Source organism: Myotis nattereri (assembly GCF_964212035.1).
Source record: "Myotis nattereri genome assembly, chromosome: 18".
Classification (NCBI taxonomy): Eukaryota; Metazoa; Chordata; class Mammalia; order Chiroptera; family Vespertilionidae; genus Myotis; species Myotis nattereri.
The window spans coordinates 29,437,103-29,456,436 of record NC_138093.1 but is presented as its reverse complement, the minus strand read 5'-3'; positions in this window follow the sequence as shown (position 1 = coordinate 29,456,436).

Below are 19,334 nucleotides of genomic sequence, written 5' to 3'. Positions count from 1 at the left end.
CTATTTAATAACTACCATTGATGTGCCAGGCACTTTAAATACTTATCTGTATTTCTCACTACAATCCTGTGAGGTAGATTTAAATAATACTTAGGTATTAATAAGGTAACGTTACCTTATTAAATATTAATAGTAGCCTTACAACAGTCCTGTGAAGTAGCTATTACAGATATTTATAGGCTATTCCCTTATTAATTATTAACAATATCTTGATGGAGAGTTACATTCAAAAGTATAAAAAGCTGATATTGAATTCCCTCAAAAGCAAACCACCTTTAGCATCTCTATTTCTCCTCCTCCCATTCCTCTCCCCTCCTCCATTCCCCTCTCCCTCCTCCTTCTCCTCCTGGGAGAATGGGCAGTGAGGGAGAGTGGATAGAGTCTTGATGTTGAAGCCAGACAGGCCTGACTCTGACAGACTTGGACTCAGATCCCAACATAGTTGGGAAAATAGCAACTAAAAGGATATTCTCAGAGACACAGCTGATGCTCTAACCTTCCTTTTAATGTGCTGTGGATGTTGTGGCTTGTGGGGGGAGGGGGGAGAGTGAAATCTCAGGCCTCTAACATGTATTAGAGAGGTTAAAAGGTCAAGCATAAAAAGAGTTAACGTAATTCTAAGAAAAATACCTCAACATTGTTCTTTGCAAATAACGAACCTAAAAACCCAGAAGAATAAGACAGCAATTTCCTTTAGAAAATATGAGTTCCTAGAATTATGGAATATGGCATGGAAGACTTTGGTTATTTGGCGGGAGCGGGGGGAGGGGTGGGGGAGAAGAGACATCCTTCTAATATTAAGCAATTTGTCCTCATTGCTCAAGAGATTGTTTGAAGTTCTAATTTCAAAATTATCCAAACTTGTTGCTTTTTCTCTTACCATTGCCTTCTTTGGACTACTTTATTATCCATTTGCAGGATTACTAATGACTGGCAAGGAAAGGGAGAGTAAGGTGGACTTGTGTCCCAATAGAAGGATGAAATCACTGGTTCTAGATAGTTTCCTAGGTTAGTTGAATGATTCACACACCTGAGGTTGGAAGAACACTTGGAGCCAGATGGAGGTTCCCTTGGTTCATTAGGACAGTTAGTTTGACTGGAGTATCACTTACACAGATTGCCTCTTCCCTGATGGTTTATAATATAAAAATTAGAGAGCACGCAGCCATACTCATGGGTAACTGGAACACAGGTAGGATAGGAGAGGACCACAGTTACCAGGGAGTCAGACTGAAAAACCCCTCTTCCACCTTATCCCTTGTGCCATCACACACGCTGTAATCAATGCCCCCTAAAACCTCACCCAAACACTACACTGGGGCAATTCTGAATGAAAAGGAATCTGTCCTTTTCACTGCCTCTTAAAGGCACAGTACTTGCCAGCAATCCTGGTTACTGAAATGACAGCAGTAATAATATTGAACATATAGACGCTCTCTATTAAGTGTGCTAAAGGTGTCAATTCATGGAAATGGTCTACGAGATCCTTGGTCTATCCAACTAACCTTTAGGAGCACCGTTCATAGTCAAGTAGTCCTCATCCCCAGTTCTGATAAATTGACTACATAGCCAACCCAAATTGCAGAGGTGACCTCAAGGTTCAATCCTTTTGATTTCAGGAGTCTGGAAAACCCCTAACTTCATCATCTTATCTTAGCAGGTTCCGGGATGCTTCCATAGGCAACCTTGATGATGTCATAAAGAGCTGTAAGGTCCCCCTAGCCCATTTTCCATACCCAGGATCAAGAGAGCTGTTTAGTAGCTTTTACCCTGTCAGTCCTGAGCTCATTTCCTGCTTCAGCGCATCCCAGGTGGGCTCACAGCTTCTGCCTATATCCAGTCCCGGCTGCTCTTCCTCGCATCCAGTTCTGGGGCCCATCCAAAGGGAGGCAGGAATTTTGTCTTAGTTTATTCGGGCTGTTATAACAGTTAGTATAGACTAGGTAGCTTAAACAGCAGATATTTATTTTTCATAGTTCTGGAAGCTGGGAAGTCCAAGATCAAGTTGCTGGCAGATTCAGTGTCTGGCGATGAGCCCACTGCCTGCTCCATAGACTGCCATCTTCACTGTGTCCTCACGTGATTGATAGAAGGGGCAAGGGAGCTCTATGGGTCTCTTTCCTAAGGGCACTAGGACCATTCGTGAGGACTCCACTCATAACCTAATCACGTCCCAAAGGTCCTACCTCCGAATACCATTACATTGGAGGCTAGGATTTCAACATATGAATTTGAGGAGGACACACATATTCAGTCTGTAAGCAGAGTTCAGTATGTACAGGCTAGGTGTCTCCTTACAACCTCATCTAATGGGCCTGAGAAGTAAGTTTACTCTCTAAGACCTGGAGTCTGGCTCCCTCGTTACGGCTGCTGTGTGCCTATGTGGCCTGCCCAGTGCCTGGTTTCTGCTCAGACCTGGGGGTCAGTGTTCCTGAGGAATTCATGGAGGGTAATTGTATTGACCTGTGAGGCACACCTCTCCTCTGCCTCGCCCCTACCACCCTAGTCCCGAATTGTGATCAATTGGCCTGCCCAGGACCTCAGTGCTGAGGCTAAAAACCAAAGCTCAGCACCATGGTTTGAACTAGTTATGTCATGATCAGAATCATGGTTCTCCAGACTTTAGGTTTGGACTCCAATTTCAATGCCCTCTTGCTGTGCTCCCTGTCTGCATCCTACCTGCCAAGTTTTCTGAAATCTTGATTAAGGGAACTAGGCCTTGGGGGCTTTGTGCCTGCTCTGCCCAGCTGGGCCTTCATCCAAAGCACTGTGCTGTAACAACAGAAGGCATAGAGCTAGATTGCCCATAAAGCTTGCTCAGGTTGCTTAAACTTCAGGGCCACTGTGAACGCTGGGAGGTGTGGGGTATTACAGGTGGAAAGAGAAAGCCAGGTTGTTATCAAAAAGAATTTTTGCTGGGAACTTGTCTATAGTGATCTCAAAAGAAAGGAATATGAATCTCCAAGTCACCAATCCTTTGCTATGATTTCTTTACTCATTCTAAATGAATATTCACTTCATAACAAATTCTGTAATATGTACTACTTTTCTAAAAGAGAGACCCCCAAATTTTATAAGCTTCATGCCCCACAAAACCTGGATCTGCCCTGTGGAAGACCCATGCTCAAAGCCCCAACTCCAGAAACGATTATTTCACTGATCTGGGGCAGTATATCTCAGCTGAGGTCAATTTCTGCCCCTACTGGATATTTAGCCATGTCTGGAAACAATTTTGGTTACCATAACTGAGAGTGGAGAGAGAGAGATGTTATTGGCCTCTAATGGATAAAGGCCGGGGGTGCTGCTAAATATCTTACAATGCATAGACAACCTTCAACAACAAAAAATTAGCTGTCAAAAACATCAATAGTGTCACAGGTGAGAAATCCTGATCTAGGATGGGAACTCCAAGCATCAGCATTTTTCAAAATCTTCCCAGTTAATTTGAATATACAACAGTTCTAAAGATAACGGTAGCTAACTTTTATGACCTAATGTTTACTATGTGCCAGTCACTATTCTAAATGAATTAGCTCATTTAGTCTTTGGAATAAGCTTACGAGATAAGCACTCTAACTGTTCCCATTTCGCAGATGAGGAAACTGAGGTACAAAATATTAAGAAACATATCCTGGGATTCAACCCTAGACAATTGGGCTCCAAAGCCTGAGCTGTTAACTAGTATTGCACACCTGAAGCTCCCTGACTGACTTACTTCATCCAGCTAGAGATCTCTGTAAGAGAAGGGAGGCAAAGTCCTTGGTGGCTCCCATAGTCACAATACTCTGTCTGCTCCCATCACATGGAAATGGAAGTGAGAAAAGAACTCCAAGTAGGTACAGCTGAGATGGGGGGAGAAGTATAGAACCACCTTGAACTGTCTACCCAAGAAGAGCCCTCTAGTTTGGGGTATGGGTATTTGTTCCAGTTTCTCAGATATCTCTATGTCTGGTTCGATTCCCTAGATGTAATTTCTTAAAATGAAAGTTTTATCCAGAAATGGTGGCCCCACATTTGGTTACGAGTTCTAAAATAAAACTGCTTTGGCCCATTAGACTGTAACTAAGTAATAATAACGATTGTTATCACCACCTCCAGAGAATGGGCTGTGTGACAGTGTACCTTACAGATGGCTGTCATTTTCTTAAAAGAATTTTTAAAAAATTATTTTGAGAGATAGAGGAAGGGAGAGAAGAAACATCGATGTGAGAGAGAAAATCTATGGGCTGCCTCCTGCAGGTCCCCCACTGGGGACTGAGTCTTCAACTTGGGCATGTGCCCTGACCGAGAATTGAACCTGCAACCCTTCAGTGCATGGGACGACACCCAACCATTGAGTCACACCAGCCAGGGCAGATTGAAAGCCATGCCAAGCAGCTGTCAGAAATGCTGACTAACCAGACTGGGGAAAGTACTGCCAAATGAGTGGAATGTAAACAAGTTCTGTGGCAAAATGGGAAAAATATAAAACCTGAAATGACTCTTTATTCACTGTTACAAAATGCTCAAGAAAGTAGCAGTACATTTGGACTTCTTGGTACAAATTCACAACACCTTAGATGAAGAGGCCAGTTTCTGCCTTTAGGGCAGGGAATGTAGTGGGAATAAGACAAAGACACGAGTATTTCTACAATAAAATAGGCCACTGAAAGAGGCACAGTAAAGGGCTATTGCTAGCTTGGAAGAGAACTTCAAGCCCTACACGAGAACCACGACTACGACCAACTCCTTGATTTCAGCCTCGTAAGACCCTGAGCAGAGAATCCAGTTGTACCATACCCGGACTTCTGATTTACAGAAACTGTACGATACTAAAATTGTGTTGTTGTGAACTGCTAAGTTTGTGATAATTTTTTACACAACAATAGAAAGTGAATTCAAAGAATTACAATGGTTGATTTTGGAATGCTACGAGTAAGCCAACCTTACATTCCTGGGATAAACCCTGTTTAGTCATGTTGTATTATCCTTTGACATATTGTTAGATTTGGTTTGCTGAAATTTTGGTCAGAATTGTTTATATATGTTCATGAGGGACATGGCTTGAAGTGAAGGTGAGAACAAATTTGAAGGAGAAAGAAATGGAAGTAAGGTGAGAAAGGAAGACATTACAGTTGAGAGAACAACATAAGTAGAGGTGGGAAAATGTCAGAGTAGGTTTGGGAAACAACCCAGAGTTTAATTTGGCTGAATAGCCACACATAGGAAGTCAAGTGGTGGGGAATGTGGCTGGAAAATGAAGGAGTAGAATGCACCCTTCACGTGGAAGATGAATTCACTGGAAGTTGTTGAGGGGCATAGCCAATGAGCAAGCCAGTGTAGTTTGATGTGCACCAAGCAGAGCCCGGAGGACAGCAGGGAGGCCCTTGCAGTTGTCTGGTTAGAAGTCACTAGGTCCTGCCCTAACCGGTTTGGCTCAGTGGATAGAGCGTCGGCCTGCGGACTCAAGGGTCCCAGGTTCGATTCTGGTCAAGGGCATGTACCTTGGTTGAGGGGCACATCCCCAGTAGGGGGCGTGCAGGAGGCAGCTGATCGATGTTTCTCTCTCATCGATGTTTCTAACTCTCTATCCCTCTCCCTTCCTCTCTGTAAAAAAATCAATAAAATATATTTTTTAAAAAAAGAAGTCACTAGGTCCTGGACCTGACCATGGTAAGGGAGAGGAGAGGAAGCAAGAGATGGAAGAGGAGATCTAGCCCTGAGCACTCAGTTTGGATGTTAGAAGGGCTCTGCTCCCTCGTTAGACACCTAAAGACACCAGTAGAGCTTATTCCATCATCTGGTGATTGGAACCAACCAATGAAGGCAAGTCTGAGAGCTACTGAGCAGCTATAGGTCCAGCTCCCTGTGTTCCTGCTGGATCCAGGCCTGGCTGGTTGACCCCAGAGAGCACAGTTATTACAATTATTATCAGTGGCCCTGGAGGCTCAATCCAGAAGGACTCCGAGAAACTGGCTTGAGTCTGCTGTCCACTCTAGGATGGGAGATGGTTCAACTTTACACAGTCAGTGTTCTAAGACCCTCAAAGGATAGTACGAAACTCTATCCTAGTTTTTTCCTATACATATCTACCTATGGCAAAGCTTAATTTATAAATTGGGCACAGTAAGAGGCTAACAATAATAACTAATAATAAAGTAGAACAATTATAGTAATATACTGTAATAAAAGTTATATAAGTGAGGCATTTTTAAGTAAAATATGGGTTACTTGAACACAAGCACTGTGATATGTCAATCTGATAGCTACTAAGTGACTAATGGGGGTGTGGCACATCAATGTGGAGATGCCAGACAAAGGGATGATTCACATCACGGGAGGGACAGAGCAGGATGGCACGGGATTTCGTCACACGACTCAGAACGGCGCGCACTTTAAAACCTATGAATTGTTTATTTCTGGAATTTTCCATTTCACACGTTCGGATCATGGTTGACTGTGGGTTACTGAACCTGCAGAAAACTGCAGATTAGCCCTGACACCAGTAGATGAAACATGGGAGAGGGGGCAGGGTGGGGGGCTCAGACAGCAGAACTCCTTCAGTATGGTCCTTCGGTAAGGACTTGAAGCATCTCTCTTGGGCTTGGAGTCCCAATGCAGGACCAGAAGCAGAAGTTGATGTGAAGGACCTCCCTAAAGGGAGCCATCTCTAGGCCTGAAGCTTCTCCAACCTCAGAGGTGGAAGGCGATGGAGGAGGTTTGGGGGTGTGCAGCATGTTGGACATTATTCTTGATCCTTCGCTGCATGCAAGCTCCCTAGGACACCCCATGTTTGTGAGTACTCAGGACAGTCACCCCACAGTGTCCTCCAGGGAATTGCCCTCTAAATGCATACTCTCTCCAGGAGGATAGCTTTCGCTTTCACCGCAGAGGTAGTTTCCAATAATGAAATGCCAGCATTAGCCAGGAGTGGATAAGTACATCAACTTATCTGACCAGGTTCTGAAGGGCACAGATATCCGTAGGGAAGGATCAAATAATGGGCTGGGATGGAGTGATGAGGAGAGGTGAGAACACACTCTGAGATGCTGAGCCAAAGAAATGGCAATGGGCGTGGGGGTGTGAGGGCCCTAGGGTGACACTTGCAACAAAGTGAGACTCTAATTCGCAGTTTTGCTCAGGGCTCACTCTGACGCTCAGCGTAAACTTCTCTTCTGAAGTGGTTTTGAATTATGTCCACTAACTCCTTGGCCTCCTTGGTAAAGGGAGCTCGAGTCTCCTCCCCTTGGTTCTGGGCTGGACTTAGTGACTGCTTCTAAGGGACAGAATATGGCAGAAGTAATTGTGTGTCACTGCCGAGACTAAGTCACTGAAGACATTGTGGCTCCCATCTTGGTCACTCTCTCTTGGATCCCCTTCTCTGGGGAAGCCAGGTACCAGGTCGTGAGAGGTCTGTGTGACCTGGAACTGAGACTGTGAGTTTAGCTACGTTAGAAATGGATCTCCCGGCCCTGACCGGTTTGGCTCAGTGGATGGAGCATCGGCCTGCGGACTCAAGGGTCCCAGGTTTGATTCCAGTCAAGGGCATGTACCTTGGTTGCGGGCACATCCCTAGTAGGGGGTGTGCAGGAGGCAGCTGATCGATGTTTCTCTCTCATTAATGTTTCTAACTCTCTATCCCTCTCCCTTCCTCTCTGTAAAAAACCAATAAAATATATTTTTTAAAAAAAAGAAAGAAATGGATCTCCCAACCCCAGTCAAGCCTTAAAATGACTGCAGCCCCGTCAACACCCTAATCACAATCTCATGAGAGACTCTAAGCAGAACCAGCTGCTCTAGAATTCCTGACCAAAAAAAAACACACAAAAACCACCGGAGGTAATACATGTTTGTTGTTTTAAGTCATTACATTTTGTGGTAATTTGTTAAGCAACAATAGATAACTATTATACCTTCCAATGGGTCTCAACCAGCTGTTTGAGGTCAGTACAATTCAGTGGCTCTTGGCATAGAAGGGCATAGCAAATAAAGATCATTGAATAAGACCAATCTCTGTATTTTTACAGGCAGGAAAATGAGGCCCTATATGCAATAGGGCTAAAGTGCTTTCCTTTATTTGTTTAATTGTGTTGGAGTATACAAATTTATGCAAAGCTCTGGGAGGGAAACTATTTTTCAGTTTCTGAACAGCAGCTTTTTGCCTTGCCTGAAGATGGAGAATTTCAAGGGGAGTAACTGAACAGAATTGTAAAATGGGAAAAGGGACATGTTGCTATTTGGGGGGTACATCCATGGAAAACCCTGGAGGCATCTCAAACAGAAAGATAAATCGCAAAACTGATGCAAATATTAGTACCCTTGGCCTTGCCAGAGCGTGGAGCATCACTTTCTCATCCCCTCTGACCCCAGAAAGGTGGCTCTAGGTTCACCACTCCTGACACCCACGCTTCAAAAACAGGCAAACAACTGGGCTTGATAGGAACAATTTTTTTTTTTTTTAGGAACAAAAAATTTTGAGAATAAGAAGCACTCTTTTAACAAAGTGCCATCTAGGCTCAGAATTTTGGGGTCACCTTGGATGAGTGGGTTCCAGGACCAAACAGGGATTGCTCAGTCAGGCAAGCCAGTCCATGACCAGGGCAATCAGTGAACATATATCCTCTCATTGCCCCATTTTCCTTCCCGTCAGCGGGGAATGTCTGATGGTATCACTTTAGCTCTTCTCCTGGGGCAGGGGTTGGAGGGTTGCACACACCCAGGAAGTTTTCCTTTTTCCCTAGCAGATGTGATCCCTCCACCTTCTGAATGCTCCTTTGACTACATCCACACCTTTGTTACAGCACCATGATGTCATATCACGATTCGTATCGTTGTGTTGTACTCCCTTGTAGTGGAGGCGGTGGTGTGCCAGTCACACCTACCGGGACAAGGCACAAATTCCCCCAACTTTTGGGTCAGTTGCCTGCTGAAAACTCATAGCTGAGTCCCTCCCATGAATTTCCCTCCATAGTGACTAGCTGTTTGTTTTGTTCAAGTTTACTTTTCCTCCTAGTGGGGAAGCCTGCATCCAACGACATTCAATAGCTTGCACAACAGTGCACTCCCTTGCCTCCTTCCATTCGGGATACCTCTGAAGGGTCATCTCAGCCTCGGAGCTCCCTGGGGATTGGCTGAGTCTTTGGTTGCATTACAGTTCAACTCCCAGCTCTGCCCAGTCCTGGTTTTCTCAGTCCCCTACAGGTGCTCTTGAGAACAGGCCCCAATAAACTTCTTGCTCCCATATCTCTATCTCAGACCCAGGGAACCTGACCTACCGCACCTGCCTGAGATTGGAAGCTTATTGAGGACTAGCTGTCACCTTCATTGTATCTTCTTTCCCCTTTTGTCCTACTCCACCCCCCTCATACTCAGCACAGTGTTGGACATAGTAAAACCTCCACAAATTTCTGATGGCTGGGAAACAGACGATGATTTTGGACAAAGACTATCTATTCTCCTTTTCCCTTTGCCTCCAAAGTAAACACTGAATATCTTCTTGTCTCTAATATGCAAAATATTTACAAGATTTACAGAGAATACAAAATACACAGTGTAGGGAAGTACTTGTGTAAAGTGTTCCCTGGGGAAATTCATTTTTCAAGACCTGGAGAATGTTTATTTTTAAAACAGGAAGTACGGCTTGATCACTTTAATCTTTCTGCTTCAGGTGAGGAGGTCTCACGGGAGTCAAGAGGGCATCCTATAAATCTGTTTTGTCTCAGGCACCTAGTAAAATGTTCACTGCTGAAGACGAGCCAATGACTCATGCCAATGACTGCAGGCATTCTAGAAAGACCTGCTTAACTGAAATCTTCCCTCATTTAGCTCAATGGTAATTTTGGCTAAGTGATTTCCAGCAAGAGGATGCAAGGTTTGGTCCCAGGTCCCCAGGTGGGCTGGCGTGTACTTCTCCAATGGCTTTCTGCTCTGCTTCATTAGCCTTGTGGTCCCGTCACCATGCTCTTCCTAACCCCGGGAGAAGTCAGTGTCCACTTGTTTGAACTGGATTGCAGATGGCAGGCATACCTCAGGGATATTTTGGATTTGGTTCCAGATCACCACAATAAAGTGAGTCACATGAATTTTTTGTTTTTCCAGTGCATTTAAAAGTTATATTTACACTATACTGAAGTCTATTAAGTATGCAATAGCATCATGTTTAAAAAAATGCACATACCTTAATTAAAAAAGACTTTATTGCTAAAAATGCTAACCATAATCTGAGCCTTCGGCAAGTCCTAATCTTTTTGCAGGTGGAGTGGAGGCTCTTACCTTCAACTTGTAGTAAAAAAAGGCAATATCTGCAAAGTGCAATAAAGCATAGCACATTAAAATGAGGTATGCCTGCATACAGATCCAGGAGGTTAGGGTTCTTCATTGGACTAATATTTATTTTTGTATCCTCAGGAAATAGCACAGGGTCTGGTTCAAAAATGTGTGAATGAATGCATGAACATCCACAAAGGATGACTATTGCTCCCTGGGAAAGTAAAAGCCCAAAGGGGGTTAGTCTGCCAAGAGGAGGCCTTTCCTCATTCTTTGCAGATGAGAAACATCAGCCCCGAGACCCTTAATTCTTCACTCAGAGAACAATGCCCTGTATAGATTTTCCTTTTCCTCTTTAAATGCTAACAGCAACACCATGCTTCCCCAGGGCAGAGAACTCTTATCCTAAATCACTCTGTTATGTTTGAGCTACACCTTGGCACTACTTCCTGGTCACGCTGGGCTCTCCCATTCTCAAGTGGGCCCTGCCTCCACCTCTGGCATTTATTTCCCATCAAAAACCTCCTAGGAACGTCTGATATCTTCATCTCAGCCAGGCTCAGCTGACAAAGGCCCCTCAGTTCTCTCTTTTCTAACTGAAATTTCTAGGTTGACAACCCCCACTCCTTACCCAGCCCCAGGGGGGACTCATTCTGTATGTAATTATGTTAATATATTAATTAGGGTGAGACTTCTGTTTTGTATATCCAGGAGCCTTTCATTTTTTAATTTATTTTATTCTATTTTTAAAATATATTTTATTGATTTTTTACAGAGAGGAATAGAGAGTTAGAAACATTGATGACGGAAAAACATCGATCAGCTGCCTCTTGCACACTGGCTACTGGGGATGTGCCCACAACCAAGGTACATGCCCTTGATTGGAATCGAACCTGGGACCCTTCAATCTGCAGGCCAACGCTCTATCCACGATGCCAAACCGGTCAGGGCTCATTTTTTTTATTATTTTTAAAGTCACTTTGAATACATCTGTTCTGATTTATTGATTTTTAATTTTATTTCCTTTATTTCAAATCCATGAGGCCCTCCTCATGGTTTGCCTCACTGTCTGTTTGTTTCCTATGGGGCCACCCAAACAACACGGAGGATGGCCTTCCTTTTGAGTCTCAATACTGTTCTGTTGACTGTTCATGGGCATAGCCTAGGCTACAAGTCAGTCTCCCTAGTGAGCCACTTCCTTTTTTCTTCCAAATTTTATTATTTTCCCAGCTTTATGGAGATGTAATTGACATGTAACATTCTATAGATAAGGTGTACAATGTGATGATCTGATACAGTAAATATTGTGAAACTATTCCCGCAGTAAGATTAGTTACCACCACCACCACCACCTCACATAATTATCATTTTGTTACTGTTGTGGTAAGAACAGTTAAGATTTTCTGTTAGCAACTTCCAACTGCATAGTACGGTATTGTTAACTATAGTCACCATGCTGTACGTGAGATTCCCAGGACGTACTCTTCTCATAACTGGAAGTTTGTACCCTTTGCAAACAAGAAGCATCTTGTTTCCCCCACCTCCCCACCCCTAGCCCCTGGCAATTACCATTTTACTCTCTGTTTCTATGAGTTTGGCTTCTTTAGATTGCACCTATGAGTGAGAACATATATCATTTGCTTTTCTCTTTCGGACTTGTTTCGCTCAGCATAATGCTCACAAGTTTCATCCAGGATTTCACAAATGGGAGGATTTCCCTCTCTGTAACGGTTTAATAATACTTCATTGTATATGTACACCACCTCTTTTTATCCACCAATCCATAGAGGAGCACGTAGGTTGTTTCCATATCTTGGCTAATGTGATTATAATGCTGCAATAAACACGGTGGTGCAGATATCTCTTTGAGATAGTGACTTTCTCTTTTTCAGTATATACCCGGAAGTGAGATTGCTGGACCAGATAGTTCTATTTTCAATGTTTTGAAGAACTGCCATACGGTTTCCTTAGCGTTTGTACCAGTTTACATTCCCACCGACAGTGCACAAGGATTGCCTTTTCTTCACAGCGTCACTAGCACTCTTATTTTAGTGAGCCACTTCTGATCCACCTTCTCCCTGTGCCCTTCCCTTGCTCCCCAGTTCCTGGCTCACTCAGCAATCAAGAACGGAGTGCCCATCAAGGGTCAGGCTCTGAGCCACCTCCTTGGGACACAGGACACACACATCTTGGGGGCCCCTCCCTTCCAGGACCCACAGTGAGGGAGGCATGAAGTGTGATGTGGTCCGTGCAATGATGGAAATACCCATTCCAGAGAATGAAGGTGGGGCTCCAAACCAGGGGAGAGAAAGACAGATGCTTGTTGGGTCTTGAAGGATAAGTAGGCAATAACCTGATAAAGATGAGAGGATACAAATAGGCATTTCTGATTCATCCAACAAGTGTATTAAGGACTTTCGAGGCACTGGGCAAAGTTCTGGGTGCTGGGGAGACAGCAGTGAACAAAAAAAGAAAGTTCCCCCTCATGAAGTTTTACTTCTAGTGGGAAGAAGCCGTCAATAAGCAAAATAAGTAAAATGCATAGTGTGTTAGAAGGTGATAAGTGCTATGTAGGGAAAAACAAATCAAGGAAAGTGATTCCGTGTGCCTGTATGGGAGGGGATGGCTTTTAGAGTACAGTAGTTTTAAATATGGTAGCCAGGAACTGCTACAATATTAATACCAATCTTCGCTGTAGCTTTAACTGTTAGCAAAGTGCTTTACATCTATCAGTTCATTTAATTCCTAAAACTATCCCGTGAGAGGGTAGGAAAAATTAGTCTCCTGGGCTCTTTGCTCTCTGTATTTATCAGTTTGCTAGTAAAAAGACCACTTAGTGGTTTAAAGAAAAGAATTGTATTGTCTCCTATCTCTGGAAGCTGGAAGACCTGGATCAAGCTGTCGGAGGGTTGGTTGACGCCTCCTGAGGGCAGTGAGGGAAGCATCTGTTTCAAACCTCCCTCCTTCGCTTGTAGGTGGCCATCTCCACCCAGTGTCTTTCCTCTACTTGTCTGTCTCTGTGTCCAAATTTCCCCTTCTTATGACACCAGCCATGTGTGTTAGGGCCCATCCTAATGACCTCATTTTAATTTGATTACCTCTTTAAAGCCCCTATCTCCAAGTAAGGCCACATTCTGAGGTACTAGGGGTTAGCATTTCCACTTACTAGTATGAATTGGGCCAGGTGGGGGGGTGGGGGGGCGGGGGGGGGGAACAGTTCAACCCATAACACTCCCCGAGTCACTGAATTTTAGGTTGCCCAACCAAAACACATGTGTAGCTGGTGCTGGCTGACTCTGTGAGGCCAGAAACATGAGAGCCTATGCTATGCATGAGTCGCTCATAGTTCATAAACCCAACCTACCTAGGATAATGTATCCAGGAATGAACGCTGCTAGCAGCACCCCCTCCCCTCCCCCAAATGTCTTATTTTCCTCATCAATAAACCCAACCTACCTAGGAATGAATGAGCTTTACATGAAGGCCTGACTCACTGAAAAGTCAAATCTTGTGTGTGTGGTTTCTTTTTTAAATAACCCAGGCCCAGCCATGGTGTCTCCGTGGTTGATGGACCTGGAAGTCACAGTTTGATTGCCGATCAGGGCACATACCTGGGGCATGCAGAAGGCAGCCAATCAATGATTCTCTGTCATCACTGCTGTTTTTACCTCTCTCTCCCTCTTCCTTCCTCTTTGAAAGCAAAAAAAGTATATTTAAAAATAAAAAAATAAATAACAAAGAATCCAGAAGCTCTAGATCAGTGGTTCTCAACCTTCTGGCCCTTTAAATATAGTTCCTCATGTTGTGACCCAACCATAAAATTATTTTCGCTGCTACTTCATAACTGTAATGTTGCTACTGTTATGAATCATAATGTAAATATCTGATATGCAGGATGGTCTTAGGTGACCCCTGTGAAAGGGCCGTTCGACCGCCAAAGGGGTCGCAACCCACAGGTTGAGAACCTCTGATCTAGATGGAATTAGACTTTGATCCCAGGATCAGTTACCTCTGAGTAACCCCGAATAGTCCTGTGGTTTCATTTTAAGAATAATCAAGGCCTTGGCCAACTATTAAAGCAATAACTGAGGAAGTGAATAGAAAGCACAAGAGAGAAGGGATAAATTAGGAGGGGTATGAACCCAAGGAGAGGGGAGGAGAGTACTGAGGAAATAAGAAAAGAAAGGGGTCAGAGAACTGCAGACTACCTCTGGTCACCTCAGCAATTACACCTTCTGGCTAGATTGAAGTAACGTATGCAAATGTGTTTTGAAAGGTTAAAAGTGTTGCACAATTGTAAAGTGTTATTTCCTAAGGTAGAAGGCATTGTACCTTTGGGAAACTGGTACTGCTGGGTTTTCTGGCTGACGGTTTCCTAGTCTTTCTGCCACTCAATTTTCTAGCTACAAATAAAGTTTCATAACACTTCTGTGAGTCAACAACATCCATCGTCATTGCTTTGAGGAGGTTGTTTTTTTAAAATTAGCCAGTGTGAAAAATGTCCCAGTCACACTGACCTCCATGCTAACCTACCTGGGAGTGCCCGGTTGGAATGCTGCACTTTCTCCTGAGGTCCAGGCAAACTCTCGTTATAGAAAGCAAGAGCATTGGAACACATGTCCCTGGCTCTCAGTTCTCATATGTCACTCCTGCTGTGGTCCAAGACCCCTGCAGATAACAATGCAGCTGTGTTCCAGAGCCTCCCAACCAAAGCTTGAGAACCAAACTCAAGCTTACACCTTGGGTAGCTTATTCACAAAAGCGACCGAAGGCTCACCTAACAGGTCTCAAACTGACCCAATAAAGCAAGTCTTCCCTTCAGTCTTTTGGGACAAATTATTTACAAATCCATACATTCCCATGTTTATGTACATCTAAGACTTACTAATAGCTTGCTAAGTGAGTTATTAAAGGTTAATCTGCATGGCCGGTGTGGCTCAATGGTTGAGCATTGACCTATGAACCAGGAAGTCACATTTCGATTCCTGGTCAGGTCACATGTCCAGGTTGTGGGCTAGATCCCTAGTGTGGGCATGTAGGAGGCAGCCGGTCAATGATTCTCATCATTCATGTTTCTATCTCTCTCTGTCCCTTTTAAAAAATTACATGTATTTTTTAAAAGGGAGAGAGATTAACCTTTGATCCCAGGATCAGTCACCTCTGAGTAACCCGGTATAGTCCTTTAAATTAGATTAAACTTTTTCAAATTTTATGTATTTTTTAAAAGGTTAATCTAATTTGGAATTCATAAACCAAAATCAGTGAGCTACCGAGTTTTAGTTTAATATTCCACCAAGAAGTCCAGCTTCCAGGGAAAGTTCTGATGGAGCCTTGCCCACGCATTGACATTCTCTGGACTGAAACACTGTCATTAGTCTACCATCAGTGTGGCCATATGTGGGTCAAGGTCTTCAATTGCTTGTTTTTCATTATAATTTACTGCTAACTTATCTCCATCATTAACAAGTTAATTGTGATTTGTTTGATTAACCTTAAAGTGACTGTATTTTTTGGCCTTGAATTTTCCAGTGATTATACCTAAAGACAGTTATGCAATGCAATTTGAATATGAATCATTTATGCCCTAATTGCTAAAACACATGTACACTTAGTTCCCCAAAATATACTTTTTTAAAATGCCCCTTAAGAGTAGCCCTGAGTTATTTTTCCATTGGTACATGAGAAAGGATGGCGTTGACGGGCTCTGGGCTCTTTTGCTCAACTTAAAATGGGCTCAAGTAAGAAAAAGAGGTTGAAAACTACTGCCAAATAAACAATTGAATATACTGCTGATTTTGCAAATAGCTTGTAAATGGCATATGTAAAGTCATTTCCCTTGGTAGATGCCTAGAAAATAATTATCCACACTTACCTTTTTCCAACCCCCCACTCAGCTGCAGGCTCACTGTGGTTGTAGCAGGAAGGAATGGAGTGGAAGGATCAGGCAGGCGAGCAGTGATCAGGACTGGGAGTAGGGAGGGGCTCTTAGGAGCAAAGGTTTCAAGGCAACTGTAAATATGAGTGACAGAATCACAAACAATGCCAAGCTCTGTGAATTGTGGCCACAGCTCCTAACAATCAGTTTCTGCTCAGGGTTGTGAGAACTGCTGGTTTGCACATCAGTAAATAGCCAGTGCCCAGGAAAGCCCAAACTTTGGGAGACTGGTGACTTTGGGGTTTCCTTGGGCATCCAAGTACTATTCAGGAATCCCCCAAAGCTGGGTCTGACTTGAGGCACAGTTGTAGTCTCAAGTCCCTCCTCTGTGCATCCCACTGAATTCTTTTTGTATCTCTGTTATAGTATTGTGTTCTGCTTGCTTTTTAGTGGTTTATACAGGTCTCATTTCCTCGCAGCCTTTGTGTCTTGGAGGCAGGACCAGGTTTTGCCCATTGTTGGGAGGCAGGCAGCTTGACAGAGTTCCAGCAGCAGAGCTGGGGGATCAGAGAGACCTGAGTGAACCTTGGCTCAGCAATGATTGACTAAATAAATGACTTCTGGACAGTTAATTCTCTGAGCCCTGACTACTTCATAAGCTTGATATGACGATGAAAGGAGTCTATTAGAACTCTCTTTGTTCTAAGTATTGAAACAGAACTCAAGCTTACACCAAAGAAAAAAAAAAGTATTGGTGTACAGAAGTATTATTTGTTTACATTATGACTAAAATAGTTTCAGATCTCTTTCTCCTTCTGTCTTCCTCTCATAGAAGGATGGATAGAAGGGTTGGTAGGTAGGTAGATACATAGGTACATAGATAGATAGAGATACAGAGATATGTATCTCAATTTCTCTCTCTCTCTCTCTCTCTCTCTCTCTCTCTCTCTCTCTTTCTCTCTCTCTACACACACACACACACACACACACACACGCACACACACACAATCAGTTCTGCTTCTTTCTATGATTACATTCATTTTCTCCTATGACAAATGAGCTTCCTCCATAGATGTGGTGGCAATGGTTGTAAATAGTTTTATTTCATTTCTGCTTAGTAACCCAGAGAGAAAGAGGACCTCTCTTTTCCAGTGTCAGTATATACAAGCCCAAGGAAGTCTCTGATTGGTCATATCTGGGTTGCATGCTCACCCTTGGGAGGGGAGAAGGGTTTTGTGATTGACAGTCCCACCTCAATCTTCTGATAGAGTAGGGAGAGGAGAGGAGTAGGTATTTGTAAATGCTGTTATAAAAAAATAAAAATGCGGGGTAGGGGAGGGCTGAACTTGAGAAGACAAAACAGTAACTGTCCACTTCAATCGATGAGATACCTTATGCAAGGTGACCGTGGCTGGTACCAGAACAGATATTAAACTGATCCCCCATTTCTTTTGGCAGCTCCCAGTCCCTCTGTTTTTGGTGCCTCCCACCTCCTTCCTTAAATATCCTGTCCTAGCCGCACCCAAAGTCACTTCTGAGACTTCCCCCCGGAACTGCAGACCAAGAGGCCTGAAAGGCGCCCCTCCTACTTGACTCCCTCCAGGAGGAGGGGAGAAAATATGCTCTTGGTCTGGAACAGAAAGGAGGTTCACAGGGAAATAAGAAAGCTGTAATAGAAAAGAAGCGAGCAATGAGAGGCCATTAATAAGGCCTCTTATCTTAGTGCTTGAAAAATTATGAGCCGGGGCACAGCAAGTCCCATTACAATCAGTGGCAGGGTTCAGAGAGGTGCCAATAGACTGACAGGCACCTCTCCTGCCCCACCCCTCCCGCTTTTTGTCTCCTCCGCTGTTAGCTCTTCAGCGCACAATTCACTACACGAAAACCAGATGCACATCACAATCAGAATGATGTCCAGAGGAAGGTGCCATAAACAGCCTTCCCCTCTAGTCTCCCATAGCACTTGTCTCTCTGTTTTCTCTCCTAAATTGTCAACCCTGCTTTCCCTCCTAAACTCTATGCTCCTTGCAGATTGAGACTGTAATGAGAAGACAGCACAGCATACTGTCTGCCATTTCCTGACAGCATCCTAATTTTCACTCAGGTGCTTACTCTCTGGCCTATTAGCTTTGGGGAGAGATGACCCCACCCCCCAGATAAAGAGGTGGGTTTTTATTGCCTAAATGGTATGCCCGTGCTGCTTGCCAAGGCAATTGTCTTAGGCCTGGGTTTCTAAACAGTCAATGCATGACATTTCTTTCCACATGGGGATTGGTTTTGAAAGGAGCATGTGACCCAGGTGGACCAATGAAAAATGAGGTGACCTTTGCTAGGTGCTTCTGGGAAAGAATTGTCTTTGTCTTTCTAAGTGAACCTCCATAGAAGTTTTCCTCTCTTTTGTAAATCCCAGTGTCTAGAAATGCCACTGGCCACAGTCTGGGAAGATAACCCAAAGATGAGGCCAGTAGACAGAAGAGATGACCCAGGAACCACTGAATTAATCCAACCCCGAAGCCTGCCCTACCTCTGAACTTCCAGTTACACAAGCCAAAAAAAATTGCTTATTAAATGGGAGCCTTGTTCTCTGTAACTTGCAACATGAAGAGTCCTAACTGATTACAGGGACTCCATCTTCAACTTTGTCTCCACGGTATCGGTCAGATGTCAGGCGTTCAATAACTGCATGTTGGGTTGGATGAGTCCATGATTCTTTCCTCCTGGCTCCCTGGAGCAATTTTCTCCTCATGAGTCCCCACCAGCTTCCCTCCTCATTTGAGCTTCTAAGAGGCATAGGTTAATTTCTAAAACTGAAACAGAGCTTTCTGAATTGACAGGAACATTCATGTCCATCCAGTCTCACTGTCTCAGAATTTCTCAATGAGCACTGGCAAATCTGAACTCACAGACTCTCCTTTTTCTAGACTTTGGACTGCCACATTTTGGATCGCAATTGTACTTAACATTCCAACACACTTTCATGAAGTTTATATTTTTATTGATTTCAGAGAGGAAGGGAGAGGGAGAAAGAGAGAGAGAGAAACATCAGTGATGAGTGAGAATCATTGATCAGCTGCATCCTGCACACCCCACATTGGGGATGGAGCACGAAATCCGAGTATGTATTTTGACCAGGAATTGAACCTTGACCTCCTGGTTCATAGGTTGACGGTCAACCACTGAGTCATGCCAGCCAGGCATGAAGTTTAAAGCTTAT